Here is a 13,169-nt window from a genome sequence, read left to right as displayed (position 1 = left end):
TATGAATTTGGGGGACCCAATTAAGTTCATAACGCCATACCATAATAATATATGCAGAAATGTTATAACTTACTTTGGAAAATAAGTAATGTTTACAGAAGAAAAAAGAAATACATAGCATCTTTTAAAAGAGCTAAACAAGAATATATGTTTTTGGATAAAATACAGGAAGTCTGAGAGCTTGAAAATCCCACCAGCTTATAGCTGGATAAGAAGAGGTGTTCAATAGAACTTACTAAGCAAAGAAATGAATGAATAATTGGGAATGGATGATGATGAATAAATAAATGAGTAGCGTATGAAAGAATTATGAATTAAATTGTGTAGAAATGACCTCTTCTCCATACTAAGACTATTTTCACAGAGCAGACTGGCACTATTTACTGAGAACTCCTCCTCTTCCTCGGCACTCTACCTACCCATTTGGCAGTCAGTGTGGCCACCACATAAAGGCCAAGTCAGAGTGTCAAGCAATCCAGAGGTATGAAGGCAAGACACTCTTAAAGCTTCCTGAATTCCCAAATGTCCAGCAGGTTCAGTTTTTTTTTAGAGTATCCTTGATGAAATTATCCTGCCCAAAGCTCTGATAAATTAAAGAGATGAGATACTTATGGGGTCAGAGGAAGAAAAGGTAAAGCAAAGGTTATGGAGATAGTGACAAGAGACAAGAATACAGTTACTGCAGCACAGAGAGCACAGAGGAGACCTGAACCTCCAGATGTCATGAGGGCCTAGGGAGTACATGCAGCTGCATTCTTAGAGCTTGTCACACCCACAGGCAATGAGGCAATATGAAATAATTTGAGCATCTCCAAGAATCCCCAGATCCTGAATCTCAAATACTTGTCCTACCAATCTTGAAACTTCACTTAGACATTTATTCCTCTGCCTGTTGTAGTCCCCCTGGTCCTCTACAGAGAGGGAACACAAGAAGGGCTAGGATGTAAGAAGTCACAGGAGTGTAGATGTGCAGGCCCCTGAAACACTCTTCATGTAATTGTGGGATGAGTACATCTGACCATGGCACCTGGCATCAAAGATTCAGCAAGAAAAGAGTTCAATTGCCTTGTTAATAGCACCACTAACTGCTGTCTATATTCCCAGGCTCAACAGTTTGGGGCACATGACTGATTCTTAGTATTAGTTGGCAGAAATGAATGAATGGATGAGTAGGTTGTTGGATGAATGATTAGATATAGGACAGTTGAGTCTTCCTTTGGCAAATTTTTAGAGAGAGTATTTGGCACTGTCCTTCCTATTTTTTTTTTCTGCTTTGCTTTTCCCCATGGTAACCTCTCTGTACATATTCCATCAGGACCCTGATCGAAGCAGGGTGCTATGTAATCCCTGTATCCTAACAATGGGCTTGCTGATTTGGGCTTTTCTCATATAGGCATACCTATATATTCATGTTTATTTAATAGCTACTTGCCTTTAAAACAAAAAGCATCTGCAATAACTTATTTAAAAAGCACATTGAAAGCCAAACAAATAAGACACAGTCATGTGCCCCATACCAATGTTTCAGTCAATGACAGACCATGGTGGTGGTCCTATAGATTATAACAGAGCTGGTGACATTGCAGCCATTGTAATTTCTTAGCACAACACATTACTCCCATGTTTGTGGTGAAGCTGGTGTAAACAAACCTACGGCGTTGCCAGTCATATAAAAGTATAGCACATGCCATCATGTACAGTACACAGTACTTGATAATGACAATAAACCATTTACTGGTTTATGTATTTACTATACTATCCTTTTTATCACTATTTTAGAGTGCACTCTTTCTACATAGAATAAAAAGTTTGCTGTAAAACAGTCTGCTGTGTTATGCTGGCAGCAGCCTCATACATCTTGTGTTCGCTGCATCTCTTGATTGCCTCGTTTCCTCTTGTGCTTGATTTAATCTCATGTTGTTTTGTACAGTAACATGCTGAGCGGGCTTGTAGCCCAGGAGCAGTAGGTTGTACCATATAGCCTAGGTGTGTAGTGGGCTATACCATCTACATTTGTGTAAGAACACTCTATTATCTTTGTACAATGACAAAATTGCCTAATGATGCATTTTTCAGAACATATTCCTGTAGTTAAGTGGCACATGACTGTACTAACCAGAAGATTCGTAGTCATTATAAAAGAAAGCAGAGAGAATAACTTGTAAAAAGTTGAATGAAGGTGAAGCCAGGTGTTGAGGAAGGGACTTCCAGGCCTGCCTTCCTAACCTTGGTGAACTTTACAGTCTAGGATAGGACTCTCAGACTTGCAGACTCAGAAACCTAGTTTGGTCAGCACTCAAGAATGAATGGGCTTGTCAGGAACAGTCTCCAATTAACCTCAGAGACATTGTATAAATCAGACAGCTTGTTAATTATTTTACCCCCAACACCATCACTCCTGTGCCAATCAGATTGGGTGCAGCCAGCACATTCCTACCTGTAGTCCATTCCTACCTGGCATGCCAAAACCAAACTAGAGAGCTGCTTGGTGAGGTTGCTTGGCTCTGGGATCAGAACAAGGAAATTTGACAGTGGCTTTAGATTCTGTTGCCAATACAAGTGTGACAAAGCCCAGGCTATGGCCCCTAGTCTCTTAGACACTGCTGGATGGGCACTACGCACAGCAGCCCCCTTGATTCTCATTTGTTAGTGCTTCTACTGCTGAACAACACTCCTTCTGCCCAATCCATTTTCCCCAAAGATGTCTTGGAATTATCAATCCACTTACAATCAAGATCTACTCATTGGAAAACTTTCCTCTCTATGAGGAGATAGCTAATACCTGTTGTGATGTACCTTATGTTTCCAAATGAACTCTCAGAGTGATCCTATTTTCTTTAATTTCCTGTGAGCACCCTACCTTTGTTCCCCCTGTGATCAGGTAGTGGCTAAGAGTGCTGGTTCTGAGGTCATAGAGACCTAGTTTCAATCCAAGCTGGGTGACCATGGCCAAGTCCTGTAACCTCCATGTGCCTACTTCCTTATCTGTAAAATGGCCATGGAAATAGCCAAGAAGACCATTGTTAAGATGAATTATGGTCATGTTTGGAAGCACTTAGCACACCTGAAAACTCTCGCTCACAGGAAGCAATAAAAACATCACCATTAGTCATTATCTCTCATTGCTCCCACTCAGCCATCCTTCACTGAGCACCCACTAAATGTGCCTGGCCCCACGCGAGGCCAGGAATCCAGCACGGGGTAATTACTACAACTGAACATTAAATTTAGCTCTTAGCTTCCTGGCTTCCAAGGCCCAAAGGGCCATATCAATTATTGCTAAGGTTTTTCTCTGTGCTCCAGCTTATTCACTCCTATGATACTTTTATAAGCTTAAGTTCTAAAGATGGCTATCCAATTATGAACTTTCAGATCCCGAGACAATCAGATGAAGATGACATCTCAGCACCTACTGGGCCAGACCTGGTGGCAGCACAACACAAATCAACCCATGTTGGCAATACCCCAGAATTCCCAGGGTAGCCTACAAAACCATAAATTAGACATGCAGGTGACTGCTACAGCCTCTCGCTCTTTGAAAATAGGATGATCCTGATGAAAAGAATATGCAGCTTTAGTCCAATAGAAATGTGACCCTGGCTATAAATTATTTCTTTATAATTTTAAATAGAAAGCTTAAGAAATAAACTCACATGGCTGAGATGCACGTATACATTCACATAGCCTGATCTTGAGTAATTCGCATTAATAAGAGAGACACAGGGCCCCATCTCGCCATATGCCGGCAGTCACTTTACTGGACTCAAGATAGAATCAAAGTAATTGCTCCATAAAGTAAAGCAGTTAGTAATAACCTAAACTCCAAAAGCCCTTTAATTTTCTGATTCATATCTTTAATCAATTTGCAACATGGAGCAATTGAGTTTTCCCTCTGGTTTCCCAATTGTTTGCTCAAAAGGGCTGCTCTGCTGCCTTTGACTGACGTGACATTATTGCATTTATATTGACTTTTACGGCAGTTTTTACAACATTCGAGGTGCATAAGTTACATGAAAATGTAGCACGGGAACATTTCAGGATGAAAGTAAGCCATAAAGAGAGTGCCTGGCTATAATGTCTACAATTTACAGTGTGAGGACATTACAAATTGAGCAGAGCAAACTGGGCTTGGGCTGGGTGTCATCTGTTTCCAAAACCGCCCAGCAAATTGTCCCAGCTGCACCCCCACAGAAGCTGCACCAGGTGCTCTGATGGGTTTTTTAGACGTATAGAACACAGAGCAAATGTCTAGCTTCAACACTGGAGAAAGGGAGGGTGCTGATGAGGCAGGAAGGTTTTGAAAATCAAATAAGTTGACTGAGGCCTAAAGTAGGCCAGGGAACTGCTTGAAGATGAGGCTACTACTGACTTATTGTCACCTGTTCACAGGTTGGCACCTCAGTCTTCACCACTCACTTCCTATCAGGGGCCCAGCAGTGAGGTGGAAACAAATGAAAGGCCATTTCTCATCTACAAAGGACCCTCACTTCTACCATCCCCTCTAATGGAGATGACTGTCTAAATCAGGCCCTCAGCATTTCTTAACAAAATGGCCTCCAAATCTTCACTTCTCTACTTCTCCTATCCTCAATAGAGAGATTTTTCTAAGACATCGGTCAGAGCATGTCGATTCCCTCCAAAAAATGTGTCCAGTGGCTTCCAGCTCCTTCAGAGGAAGTTCTCCACCCTTCCCTCAGCATCCAAGAATAGCATCATCACAGCAGCATCTTACTTGTTAAGGGTACTGCCTCTGTTCCAGCCAAGCCAGGGGGAACCTGTTTGTGCACCAGCACATTTGCATGTTGAGTGTTTCCCATCACTTTCTTCTACCTGGACTCCATTAACTAAAAGCTTCTGAAAGGTCAAGACTTATATCCTAGAATCAAATTCCCTCAGTTTGAATCCCGAAGGGAGTAAGTTGTACCACTTACTACCCTTTGGGAATCTAGAAAAACTGTTTAACTGTCCTGTGCCTCAGTTCTGCAAAATGGATATAATTTCAGGACCTATCTCACTGGTTTGTTATGGAGCTTGATTCATTCAATATATGAGAAGAGCTCAGGACAGGATCTGTCAGAGTAAGAGCTATTGAAGTGTTAGCTGCTATTTGGATGTTGGATTCTTCCGCATTTCTTCTTCTAGATCAGTGGTTCTCAACCTTCCTAATGCCGCGACCCTTTAATACAGTTCCTCATGTTGTGGTGACCCCCCAATCATAAAATTACTTTCGTTGCTACTTCATAACTGTAATTTTGCTACTGTTATGAATCGTAATGTAAATATCTGATATGCAGGATGTATTTAGGCAACCCCTGTGAAAGGGTCGTTCAACCCCCAAAGGGGTCGCGACCCACAGGTTGAGAACCCCTGTTCTAGATCCTTTTCTTCTTTCAATCCTTCAATAATTAGTGTCTTTCCTCCCCTTTGAAGCCATCCTAGATTTGCCTGTCAGAATAAGTTACTCTTTTGTGTTCTACCTACTCCCCATATGCTTTTCACTTACAACTTTTACAAAGATGACATGTGTCTCTGCCCAGAAGGGCAGGATTTCCATCAGCAGCAGTGGCCACTGCATGAGAAGATCACAGCTGGCAAGCCCCACCGAGGGTCAGCCCAGCGTGCCTTCCTCACCCTGCAGGCTCTCCACCTTCAGGGTCCAGTCATGGCATGCATACACATGTGGCAAAAACTTAATTTCTGTTACATTACCTGTGATTTGGTCATGACTCATGTCAGGAAATGCTCAAGGTTCTAGGGTGAATTTAAATCAGTGAAGCTCTCCAAATCTTCCCCACTCACCCATCGGCCTCCTTCCAGACAGATGGGCCATAGAAGTAGGTTTGAAACAGGGGCCTGGAAGGTTGGGGCCAATACTTGCCTACATAGGTGGGATCTGTTCTGGTTTGTGGTTCCTCCTGAGGAGCTGAAGGCAGCCACCCCAGGGAAAAGGGCAATTCACTGGCAGCTGCCTCTCTAGAAGTGAAATAAAGAAGTCCTTGGTCAATATTCCTGATGGGAAATTTCTTTTAACTTTAAAAACACTCCTTGTGGACTAGAAATGTCTTTTTTATTCTTTCCCATCACGTAGTTAATGCTTTTTTTGTTTGCTCTTATGGGTTGTAAGGTCCTTGAAGTTGGGGACTACGCATTTTAGGTGTTTACTCTTGAACATTTTATTTTGTAAAATACTAAAACACAAAGAAATCACTTGTAATCTAACTTTTAAAATATGATGTGACATAAAAAACAAGAATGTCCTATCCCTCCCCCCACATTGCTATTAGTTGCATATAAATTCTTCTTACATTTCTCTAGTTACCTCTCTCTTGCTTTCTCTTATCCTCTATCTATTATCTATCTATCTCCATTTATTTGTCTACATGTATAATGCATGCATATGATTCCTTAAACATATATACATACAGTTGTTAATAAACATGAAATCATTGACCTACAGTTTTTTTCTATTTAATGCTATGTCATGGACATTTTTTCAATGTCATCTATATCTAACTCATTTTGTTTTAATGACTGCAACTCAAGTGGAGTCAAGAAGCATGGGCATTTGTGGGGAGCAATCCCTCAAATTCTGCCACAGTCTGGTGCCAACTTACCTTTCAGACATTGCTTTCTTCTCTCTGTACTCTCTCTCAGATTAACAAGGACTTGGTTGTTCCTCAAATAGAGTCTGTCCTTCCATGTACCTCTGTGCCTTATTAGTCTTATATGTACCTTCTATACTTGTGCCTTATAACGTGCTGTATGCATAGCAAGGAGTCAACAAAAGCCTGTTATAGGAATGAATAGACATGGAGGAAGCCCACTATAATGCTACCCAATCAAGACCATCCACCTGCTAGACAGACAGCATATGCAGTTGAGATACTTTCTGTGTTGCTTTCAGGAAGTTACTGGGCTTTTTTGTTTCCTCAGTTTCCCATTCATCCAGTAAGTCTAGAGATATTGGCTTGTCTCCTGGGAGACCTTGGGTGGAATCTGGTATTTCAAAGTGCTTAATGGTGCTGCTCAGTAAATAAAAGATGTCATTAATATGAATGAAGCTATTTCATCAAGAGGCCAACAGAGCAAATTTAAAAGCTATCTTCAAGGGAAAAGAACTAAACTGCCATTATAGGCATCCTAACAACCACAATGGAAGTCTGCAGGAGCCAGAACAGTGTACTCCCCGGGCTCCTCAGACTCTACTGAAACCTTAAGGTGCCCCTGGTCTCACTGTCAGTCTCTTAGGGGAGGGGCTGGAGAAGAAGAATCATCTTTTACCTCCAGACTCCACAAGCAGGACTGGAGCGCTCAGCATTCCAGTGCTGTGCTTAAGGGCCCTTAAATGATACATCTAATGGTTTCCGAGAACTGTCCCCAACAGTATGAAAAATTAGATGGGAAACAGCCAACGCATGAGCAGGAGGAAGGCTCAGGAGGATTTATGATTTGCCACCACTCCAAGGTCACATTTCCACTCATAGGCATGAGAAATGGGGAGCATGGTTAAGGCAGAGTCATTAGGAATGAACTGAGTGTACTGTGCCAACTGGCGAGCTAACAAAGTGCTAGGAAGGAAGTCAAGAGCATGGGCTGCCACGTGACCTTCCCCTGGATCCTACATCTCACCTAATCTGTATCTCGTCTGTAGGTAATCACAAACATCTGCCTGGGGATCCACATTCATATCAGAGGCAGTCTAGTGTCTAACTCCTGAGGCATCTCCTTCTTTTATCGTCCATGAACTTGTGTCCTTGGGCCAGTCTTCATTCCAATGCCAGGATCAAACATGGGAGCTGGATGTGTCCATTCATGGGTCCCTAGTTACGCTGCTTTTGTTTCTAATGTTACCACAGGTGTTGTCATTGAAAAGGGTCCCACACCACACACTCCACTGTGTTCTTTTTACAGTTGAGATGATGCCTTTTCTGGTCCATATCCTGTTACAGGTTTCAATGGGTTTCCTTACATGTGACCTCCTAGTTATTGCTGTCAGTGATTAAATGCCTGTGCGCATAGTACTATTTCTGGGCTTTCTGCCCCCAAGACTTCCAGATCCTTTGGTTGAGACCAGACAAACAGTTCCAGAATGTTTAAAGTTCTTTTGTATGACAGATAACAGTTGACCCACCCCACACTATTATAAGTGATCTAAAAGGGAATGTTCAGAATCTGAGTCTCCTTTGCCTCCCAGAGGACCCCTGGGTACCTATGCAAACTTACTCATCTCTTCTCTAGCTAAGCATACTATAGGGTCTGAAAGAATTCTTACAACCTTTACATCTTACATTTCCTAATTAGGAAGGGCCAGCTGTTTGTTCAGAAAATAGACAAATTTGAAGGTTTCCAAAGTGACTTTCTGTGCCCAACTATACAATGAAATAGAAGATAAATTCTCTTGTTAAAAACTAAGTTCTACCTTTACAGGTATTTTGTTCTATGTACTCATGTAATGTGCCTTACTAACATTTGCATCATATATCTCATTGGGATGTTGTAAAGATCAAATAAGGCCTTTGATAAAAACATGCACTTTTAAAAGCAAGAAAAGAAAGCTAAATAATAAAGATAAGGAACTGCAATAGAGAAGATTCATTCCATTAGAAAGACAGTTGGGTTCTAGAAACTCTGGGTTGGCTTCTAGGTAGGTAGGGTTTGCAACAAGAAGTACAGAATAAAATTTGGCCCCACAAGGAAGGTCAAGGACAGAGCATGTTTGATTTGTGGTTCAAGCACAGCGGGCAAGCTGAAAGAATGGACTGACAAATGAAAATAGTACAGGGTCAGTGTTACTAATTTACAATATCCATCTCCCACTTAAATAATTGCTGTTTCTTGAGCTTTTCCTCCAAAATTCTGTATATTTCAACCACTTAGGGACTTGGTTTCCAAAATGTGAAAGGAAGCATTGAGGCTAAAATTAGTAGTTTTTGAAAATTTTTAAAATCCTAGATTGGCATGTACGAGCAAAGATACTCCATAAGTAAATGCATCAAACACTCTAAGACTATATATCGTCAGAGATAATAGTAATCTTCCAAGATTAAGTAATTCCTTGTAGAAGGCCATTCTGCCTTCCCCAGCAACTCCAACATGCGTCCTTTGGAGATATTGGGGGACAATTATCTTTGGAGGCCAAGGCCCAGATCCTTAGCCCAGGATTGTATCAACAATTCCATTGAACTTCTTGAGTAATCTGACAATGTTGGGCAGATAAAGGAATTTAGTAATCAGCACTTAATTTTCCAAATGGGAGAATAATTGACTTAGGCCAGAGGAATAATGTGAAGAAATTACCTCTGATAGTGCTTAGAAGGTCATGTGCAATCTAGACAATGAATAGTTCAGGTGGCTTCCCTTTACCTAAGATTGAGCCTGTATTCTCTTAATGAGCTTGTTTCTAACCTTTCTGAAAGGTACCTCTAAAATCCTTTTTTTGATACCTTTGCTCCAAAAAAGCACAGGAAAGTGTGTGGAAATAAGAAACAACTCCACTTTACTACACAAAAGCACTGCGATAATTAGCAAACCCTTTTGGGATGGGGTAGGAGCTCAGGGAAAAAGTGAAGAACTCTTGGGAATAAGCCCAGAAACATAAAGACATCCTTGGGAGGCAACAAGGCTAAGAGGCACTCACAAAAATCAACCCAGCAAGCCAAAAAATAAAAATTACAAACTTAGCAAGAGTGCTGCCAGACATACTGCCAATCACAGCTTAACTTTGTTTTTCTTTAGAGGCACTTAAATGGCTCTTTCTCTATAAACATTTTCATGACACACATGAAGTATCCTAAGTAAGATATCATGAAGGGTGCTAGAGGGTGTATTGGTAGATACAGGCTGGAAAAGGGGGTTCCAAACAAATCGTGAAGGTCTGGCGATGCTTGGCACTCAGGTTCTAGTTTGTAAGTAGATGGGAGCTATAAGATGTTCCTCATTTAGCTCATTTAACTTTCACCTGATCCACCAAGAAATCAAGAGTTAGAAGGTAGTTGGGAGGGGTGGGCATTTATTTTTTTAAGAAACCTACTCTATGGGAAAAATTGCTGATTTTTCCCATAGAAATCAGATCTGTATCTTTTATTCACATCTCCAATTCTAATTTTCCCCTCAGCATTTAACTTCTTAATGCTTAACTCCCGACTTCTAGTCCTCTAGAAGGCAAAAACTGGATTCTATCCAGGTGTATCCCCATGACCTGCTGTAGGGCCTAGCTCAGCATAGGGGTTTATGAGAAAAGAAATCCATAAGTGAATAAACATTTGGTTCAAGTCATGCATTCCTAAATGTGCTTTATTGGAGATATATGCCCTGCCTGCTGTTTGTAAAGACTAGAGGCCAATATTGTACAGAACAGAGGTGCAGGAAAATGTGCTGCCACACCAAATAGTCTAGCTAAGTATTGGAAAGGGTTTCAGGGTACCAGACCTTGGCGGGGTCTGTGATGTCTGTCCCAAGAGATGTGATGGTGGTGAGGGGATGTGTGTGCTCTCAGCCATGGAAACCACAGGAGAGGTGGACTGGGCCACATTCATGGCCATGGCCATGGACAGTTACGTTACAGATGTGCTGGATACTGAAGGGATGGGGCCTGAGAAGAAAGACATCATGGTGTGACAGCTCAGCTAGGACTAGACTGTCTGTTCTGGGGTGTCTCTCTGCAGCCTCCCAAAGCATCCATTAAGGGTCTGAACTCAGTGCTGAATGCCATTCACTTTCTTATGGCAAATGGCAAAGGGTGGCATTTTACGTAAGGGTGTGATGAAAGTGGAAGGCAGCCTGATGCCAGGAAGATTCTCAGCAGGGGACCCTGTGAGAGACACTCTGGACTTTTGGTTACTCTGCAGGTTAGAGAAGGGTTTCTCCCCCTCCATCACCCCTTCACACTGTGAGGAGGAGGAGGCAGGCTCAGAGACCCTTATGAAGACATCCCAGTCCAAAAGGAATACTGAACTGAGGGTCTGTGTCCTGAGTTTGTGGCTTTGACTTGGGCATAGTCTTTATGTTATAGGGAATCTAAAATAGTCCTAGAGAGGCCAAAAGAACCCAAAAGCCACAGAGTGGCAAAAAGGGGAAAGAGGAAGTCAAGAGACGACTCCCCAAATGCACAACCAACCCTGCTGTTAAGAGTGCCACCTCTCAAAAAGTTTCTGACAATGACATTAATTAAGACTCACCCCTTTCTCTACTAGAACCACAGTTCATGGTAACTTGGCCATATATTCTTTTTCATGACCCTATTTTTTTTCTTTTTACCAAAATATAACTCAAAATCAAAGAAAATGTTATAATAATAATAAATCATCCCTTTCCTGTCACCTAACATAACCCATATTGTCATTGTCTCTTGTTCTTAATTCCTCTAATCAATGACAGATTCTCTTTTGTCTTATGTAAGGGACATTTCCAGTGAGAAGATGGAAGTAGAAAAGGAATAATTCTTCTATTATCTATTTAAAGTGATACAATCTACTTCACATAGGATACACAGGATCTACTCATATATGAACCTAGAACCTTTTTTGTTTCCTACAGTGGAATCCAGACCCAAGCCTTGTAGAAGATTCTTAAAATTTAGCAAGTTATAGTAATCAGCACATGCATATTGTTAAAACATGGAGCAAGAGAAGTGGCTGATGGGAGTATGGAAACAAGAGTACCTGCCTGTAAAGCTAGAGTTTGGCTTTTAGGATTAGTACTTAAATTCCACTGCAATCCAAGCATCAGCTGGCTTTTCAATCTATGCTCCATGCAAACTTGGATCCAGGCTTCTCCCAGCTTCACTATCCTTATACGCATACCTTTCCTCTCCAGCATTTCCCCCTTTTCTCTGATCAGCCAATGCCCCAGTCACATTTTAGCTGTGAGCATTTACACAAAGTCCTTCTGGTGTAGAAGATGGAAAGACAAATTCCTGCCTTCCTTCCAGGGCGAGGAGGCTGTGTGACCTTTTGTCTTTAATGAGACATAAGAAGTCTGCTGTTGTTGGGTTGATGTTGGTCCTGAAATGCATTTTCTTTCCTGCAGGAAGGGGACAGTGTGGGCAACAACCTTTCTCCTTTTCATCTTCCTGCCTTGATTACAGATGTGAAGTCTGGAGGTGAAAGGCCTTCTTGTGACAAGAAGGTGATGAGCATGAGAACAAAGACAAGGAAACAGCCTCCCTCCCACTGAGCAGCTTCCCTCTGCCAGCAGCCACATACCTCCAGAATCCTATTAAGTCAAGGTAAGTCAGAATTTTTTATTATTTTCAATCAAAAGTATTCTTAGCTGATATAACCATCCTTATCAGCCTTTCACAAGCAATCCAACATGAGAAGCAATGTCTATAGTGGTTATAAACTTGGCTTCTGGAACCAACCTTAGTTTTGAATCCTAGGTCTAGCAACTCTTAGCTGTATGACCTTGGCCAAGTAGCCTAACTTCCAAAAGCTTCATTTTACTTATTCCTAATAGTGGAATCACAGTGCTATGTCCTTCACATAAATGCTAAATGAGATAATGCACATGTAATACTTAAAACATCGGTTGGCAGATAAGTGTCAAGTAGCCCTAGTTTTCCTAGTAGAGGTGCTTCTCTCACCTGCTGGAGTCTGAGATTTTCGAACTCCCCCTGTGTCTTTCAGCTGGGCCCACTCCCCAGTTCTCAGAGCCACGTCTGACTCTGTACTGGGAAGAGAGAATCCAGAGTAGTCAACCCTTCCATCTGCCTGGACCTGTTCCTCATGGGCCTCCCCTAGAGCCAGAGTTGGACTTGGCCATGATGAGTAGTCACAGTTGCTATGGTGCTGCCACGGCTGAGCCAGGTCTCGTCCTACCTTACTCCTCTGTTTCCTTAAAGGAGGAACGAGCAGCAGAAAAAGTGAAAGAAGAAAGTTATGAGACCATTTTCCATGCCCGTTTCCCAGTGGCCCAAGAAGCTGTGGCCGTTGCCATGGCAGTGGGCTCCAAGACACCACCACAGCAGCTGCTTGGTCTCCCTGGCACTTCAAGGATGGGAAAAATAAATCGTTCAAAGAGTCTCCTTCCCCCTTGGGACAGAGGGATTATGCTGAAACTTTATTATTACTTTAAATAAATAAATTACTCTCTTGAGGCTAGAGGGAAACATGCTCTTATTAAGATTTTTAAAGGAGAAAAGCAATTTGAGAATAAAATCAAAGGTGCCC

At 41.9% G+C, this 13,169-nt stretch overlaps 1 protein-coding gene across 3 annotated transcripts in view; it reads right to left on the bottom strand.

The window, feature by feature from the left end:
* Positions 1–13,169, bottom strand: part of SLC14A2 (solute carrier family 14 member 2) — a 369,451-nt gene that overhangs the window by 339,677 nt on the left and 16,605 nt on the right. The window contains exon 3 of one of the 3 annotated variants that reach the window (XM_070421081.1): positions 5,879–5,973. The exons of the other annotated variants lie outside the window; for them this stretch is intronic. The gene's annotated coding sequence lies outside the window, so the exon portion shown is untranslated. The remainder of the gene's footprint in view (positions 1–5,878; positions 5,974–13,169) is intronic. 3 annotated transcript variants of the gene reach the window in all.

This window comes from Myotis yumanensis, unplaced genomic scaffold (assembly GCF_028538775.1).
Source record: "Myotis yumanensis isolate MYYU_CA2020_CCGP unplaced genomic scaffold, mMyoYum1.0.hap1 SCAF_7, whole genome shotgun sequence".
In the NCBI taxonomy this organism is placed as follows: domain Eukaryota; kingdom Metazoa; phylum Chordata; class Mammalia; order Chiroptera; family Vespertilionidae; genus Myotis; species Myotis yumanensis.
Note: the sequence above shows the minus strand (reverse complement) of the source record. Positions and strands in the feature narration are given on the sequence as shown.